This window comes from Miniopterus natalensis, chromosome X, assembly GCF_054644295.1.
Source record: "Miniopterus natalensis isolate mMinNat1 chromosome X, mMinNat1.hap1, whole genome shotgun sequence".
Lineage (NCBI taxonomy): Eukaryota > Metazoa > Chordata > Mammalia > Chiroptera > Miniopteridae > Miniopterus > Miniopterus natalensis.
Window position 1 is genome coordinate 38,941,237 of NC_142103.1, and position 5,883 is coordinate 38,947,119.

The following is a 5,883-nucleotide window of genomic DNA, read 5'->3' on the forward strand; positions in this document are numbered from 1 at the left end:
CAGATTAAAGTCCGTTAGTCCATGTGTGGAGTCCAACATGTGGGCGCAGGGGAGTGCATCCCCCTGCCACAGGAGAGCCAGGAGCCCGGGGCCTGTGTGAGAGGGAAGAGAGAGTTTGCTTCTTTGTTTAGAAGTTTAAATATTTAGGTTTCGAGCGCTTGCAGTGGCCATGCCCATCCTGGCCACTAATTTGTTCCCAGGTATGACTGACAGGTAGGTACCTTCCCACATCACTCAGGCTTTTACTGGGCCTGTGTCTGAACTGCCTTGGTCCAGTCCCTTCCCCCATCACTCAGAGGGGAACAGACTTGCAGAATGTTAAAAGCAGCTTTTTGGCAAAGCTGTATAAATGGCACGCCTAAATCTAGCCTTCCTTTTCCTCCCTTCCTGTTAAATAATAACCAGGTTATTACAATGGCATCACTTCCACATTTTTTTATTTTAATTTTTTTTTAACATTTTAAACATTTAAATTAACTTAAAAATATCAAATGTGCTTTTTTTTCTTTGTTTTTTCTAGCCCTTGTATGTATCATAAACTTTCAGTTTTAGCTACTGATGTTAGCTGTGCTATGCTCTTTGTATTTCTTATGTCAAATTTTTAGGAGAAGAATTTGAATCGTTTCAATTCAATTGAGTTTTTTGTGGGTGGGTGGGAGGAAAAGCTAATCAGTGGATTACCAGCTCTGCCCTTTGGTTAGGTGACTAGTCTTAAATGAGAAATAGCAGACTCAAATTTATGGTTAATTCTGCTCAGAGGTGTGGATGAGGCATAGTTGCCTAGAAATGCTATAGTCGTAGAGGTTACCATGATTTACATCTAGTACACCATTACATTTCAGAGATCTATTATATAAATAAAAGCAATATTAATGATTTCTGCTTTATTTCACTAGGATATTATTGATAGTTATAATTGTGAATAAGTATTTCTATCAATTTTGTAAAATATTTTACATTTTTGTAGAACTATTTAGGAGACAAAATTATTTCATATACATTATTTTGACTATTAAAATATCCTTATTGATATAATAAAGTAGATTTTACTCTTCTTTTTCTAGAGCTGTAACAGCTGAGTTTCTGAGAGATTGAATGTGAGATAATGAAATAAACATTCAAGTCTCAGAAAATTTTGATTCTAATTCCTTTTTTGAAATTCATTATCTCCAACACTAGCCAAGTTGCTCTCTTTTTGCATCTCAGTTTCTTTATTTAAAATGACAATGTAGCTAGTCAGCAAGATGGTGCTATTAAAGTTAAGGGGTTTTTTTACCTGAGTGCCACAAAGCCCAATAAGACAAGATAAACGAGTTTGAAGCAGAGAAAGTGGGTTTTTATTTTTAAAGGTTGAGCTAATACTCAAAGACATGGAGGTGGGTTATATAAGGGGAAGATGATTAATCATGGTGACTAAGGAGTTAGGGTGTGGTCAGGATTGAGGTCTCTACTGATTGTTTGGCACTGGGGTGGGGGGAAGTTGATCAGTGCATCTGATCCTGATGTCAGCCATGGTGTCCCTTTGTCTGGTTTCAGTTTCTCCTGTCCTGGATCTGAAACACAACTGAGGCCTAAATATTACCTCCAGTGACTGAATCTCTGTCTCCAAGGTCAACAGACCTGAGGCTTTAAGATTATTTAAAGATGATTAAAACCTCATTGTCCTGAGAGCTTAATAATTAAGGGAGTAAACATGCAATGGAGAAGCAGGCAGGTGAGTCAGGTTATTGGGTGAGGTTAGTTTGAATCAAAAGGAAAGAAGGAAGAAAAGGTCATATTAAAGAAATGAAGTTTCTATGTAGTTACAATAGTAGAATAGAAGATCCTAGCCCTCATTCCACCAAGAATCACTGCTTGAACAATTATATATAAACTAAAATACACCTATGAGAGGCACAGGCTTCAGTGAAGAAATTGCAATACTTCAGAAAAGTATAAAACCAAAACTAGCTTCAATAAAATGGATAAGAACAATTACACTTTAACAATAGCTGCCACTTCCCCAATCCTGAAACACTCAGCAGCAAGACAGATTGCCTTGGAGTGTGATTTCCACCTTATGAGAGTGAGGAAAGAGTGGGATAAATGTTTAATATCCCTGTCCATTCAGTGAATTCTCTGACGACCTGGTTTTTGTCTCACCTCATGTGGAGCACTAAAAGAACCAGCACAGTATAGATTCCTGAAGCAGCTAACAGGAAAGGAAAAGGAATGGGAGGTTAACTGTGGCTGGCATTGCTTTACCAGATTTGGAGAAGGCACAGAATTGAGGTTTCAACTCCAGGAGAGAGGTAGAAGTAAAATATGGCTCTAACATCCCTGGCCTTTCAGTGCATTCTGTGAAGAGCTGGTTTGTTCTACAGCATGTAAACTACTGAATGAACTAGTATAGTCTAGATGCCTGAGGCAGCTGGAATAAAAGAAAACGTGTGGGAGACTCACTTTGGCCAGGGCAGTGAGACTGAGAAAAGGTACGTAACTAAAGCCTCTCCTTCAGAAGGAAAGTGGAAGAATGTAGTGTTCCTTCAACATCTGTGGCATTTCAGTGTTCTGCCTGACTGGCTGATTTCAGTTTTACCTCATAGGGGGCACTAATGGAACTGTCATTAAATGAGGAGAAGCAATATTAGGAACTATTAAATAGAAGAGAGGAAAACGACTGAACACTGGGGGCAGCTAGGAGCAAAGACACAGAGATACTAGCCAAGCTGATTAGTGAAGGTCTTTCCCAGTCAAAGCCATTCTTTAAAACCTGGGAGATGTAGTTGTTTCTGCAAAAAAACAGAAACCAAAACAAAGCTTAAAAGAACACGATGAATTAGGAAAATATGACACAATCAAAAGAATAAATCACCAGTAGCTGACCCTTTAAAAGTGAAGGTCTATGGAATAACTGACAAAGAATTAAAGATAATTATATTAAAGGAGCTTAGTGAGTTATAAAAAAAACACAGTTAGACAACTAGACAAAATCAGAAAAATGATACATGAACAAAATAAGAATAACAAAGAGAAATGATAACATAACCAAATAATTTTGGGAGATGAAGAATATGATAACTGAAACAAAAATTTTACTAAAGTGCTTCAACAGCAGATTTAATCAAGCAGAAGAATGAACTCAAAGACAGGAAATGTAAAATTACCCAAAGGAGAAGAAAAAAGAAAACAATAAATAAAAGTGAATAAAGCATTATAAACATAATAAAGTAAATGACACACATTATCAGAGTCTCAGAAAAAGTAGAGAAAGAGAAAAAGGCAGAAAGTTTATTTAAAGAAATAATGGCTAAAAACTTCCCAAATCTAGAGAGGAAAATGGACACCCAGATTCAGGAAACTTTTTTAAAATTACATTTATAGTATAATTAAAAAATAAGACACAAATAAATGGAAAGTGATCTGTGTTCATAGATTTGAGGACTTAATAATGTTAAAATGTACATACTACCCAAAGTAATCTACCGAGTCAATGTAATCTCTTTAAAAATTCCAATGGCATTTATATAAAAATAGAAAAATAATCTGAAATTTAGATGGAACCATAAAAGATGCTGAATATCCAAAGCAATCTTGAGAAAGTACAAAGCTAGAAAATAAATTACATTTACTAATTTTAAAATCTATTACAAAGTTACACATAATTACAAATAATTATGGTACTTAATTACAAAGTACCATAATTAAAACAGTATGGTACTGCCCTAAGGACAAACATAGATGAATGGAACAAAATAGAGAGCCCAAAATAGACACAAAATTCTCTTTCAGCTCAAGGTTGAGGCAAATGTCTTTCTATATCTCTCTTTTTGACAAATATAATTATTTAAGAATTACCCTAGAAAAAATGATATATTTTATTGTTTTGTGCTAAGATCATTAATTAGTAGCCTAGTCATTTATGTCATATAATTCCTGCACATTCTGAAAATTTGAGCATTGACTTAACTTTTACAACTCGTATTGTAGGGGTTCAGAATGAGTCACTACAACATGTGCCTCTGTGATGTGCAGATTGATTTGAGGATAAAATCAACTTTAGGTTGGGCTCAAGATAAATTTCTGTCCCTTCCTTAACTACCTAGAAGAATATAAATTAGAGTGCTTGCTCTTAAGAGACCATCAGAGATAACTATTTTTAATCTACAAACTTATAATTAGTAAATATCTGCTCTTCTTATCCTTCTTCAATAACCCTTTGAAGTCCCCAAAGTACCTTACCTCATGCTTAACTCAGAATGTCATATTCATTTCTCCTTTCTGTCTTTCAAAATCTCAAGTATGTCTATTCTCTGACTCATGTATTCAGGGTTCTCATACATATGTATGTATTAAATTTGTCTATTTTCTCTTGTTAATATATCTCATGTCTATTTGATTAGACCAGCCAGAAGAACAATTAGGGTAAAGAAAAGTTCCTTCCTCCCCACAATACCATATTCACAATTGCAAGCAGTAGTATGTACGTGATGATTTTATTTTTTTTTAAATTTCTATGTTAGAATTTCCAAATATATTTCTCTAGTCACCTATTGATGATTACTGCATGTTGTCTATAGATCTATGTCTTTATATTGCAGGGTTTTCTTTTATTTGGCTTGTTTTATTTACATAGGTGTCATAAAAACCAGATAAATCTCCTTGCTTACAATTAACAAATCTAAAGATTTGCATAACTGTTAAAAAATTACTATAGTGTAGGCCAAAGATTAAATTTGTTCTGAATCTTTCATTTAAAAAACCTAGGGCTACATTCTGAGATTATTCACATAGTGCAAGTTATGCTCATTTGTTTATTTATATATTCTGTCACTACTGTAACTGCGCAGAAACTTTATTTCTTTAATATAACCTTTTCTCCTTTTTTCTTTTGATTCAAATTGGCTTTATCCAGCAAACTGACTCACTTGCCTCCTTCTCACTTGCATGACTACTCCCCAAGTTATTAAGCCTTAAGAACATGAGGTTCTGGTCAGCATCAAATAATCTTAGGAAACAAAGTCTCAGGTCTGAGGAGCACAAAGACAGAGTATCAATCAAACTAAATATGTCTCCTAGGCCTCAGTTGTATTTCAGATCCAGGACCAGAAAAGCAGTGAAACCAGATGAAGCAATGCCATGGCTGACATCAGGACTAGACGCAATGATCAGCTACCTTCTATCCTAGTACTGGCCAATCAGTAGAGACCATGACCCTGACCATGACACTAACTATCTTGGTCACCATGATTAATAATTTTTTTGAGGCTCTCCAGGTGCGCTGGGACCGGAAGCACTCGCGGAGGCCCCGCCCACCTGGAGCGCTGCCGGGGTGCGCAGCTCGCTCTTTCCCCCAACGTGCTGGTGGTGGTGGCAGCAGGTGCACCCTCGACATGCAGAACAACCCCCCCGCGAGTTCGTGGACTTCTACCTTTGGAGGAAATGCTCCGCCAGCAACCGCATCATCCATGCCAAGGACCACGTGTCCATCCAGATGAATGTGGCCAAGGTCTACAAGGTGACAGGCAGGTTCAACGGCCAGTTTAAAACCTATGCTATCTGTGGGGCTATTCGCAGGATGGGTGAGTCAGATGACTCCATTCTTCGACTGGCCAAGGCCGACGGCATCGTTTCAAAGAACTTCTGATTGGAGAGCATCACAGATGTGAAATTTGTTATAAATAAATAGTGGAACCCCCCCAAAATAAATAAATAAATAAATTAATTAATTAATTAATTAATTAATAATAATAACTTTTTTGCCTGTATAACCTATTCCTTGGAAGCCATTGGAGAGACAGGTCTCTGAGCATAAGCTCACCTGTGTCTCTTGGTATGGACCACTTCTTAAAATAAACTCTTTGCTGCAAAATTCTGTTCATGTCTTATTTGGCTTTGATGCAT

The 5,883-nt window shown here is 36.5% G+C and overlaps 1 pseudogene; it reads left to right on the forward strand.

Annotated features, from left to right (window-relative positions):
* The first annotated feature begins 1,698 nt into the window (after nucleotides 1–1,698).
* Nucleotides 1,699–5,682, forward strand: LOC107539833 (small ribosomal subunit protein eS21 pseudogene; annotated as a pseudogene).
* Nucleotides 5,683–5,883: the final 201 nt, after the last annotated feature.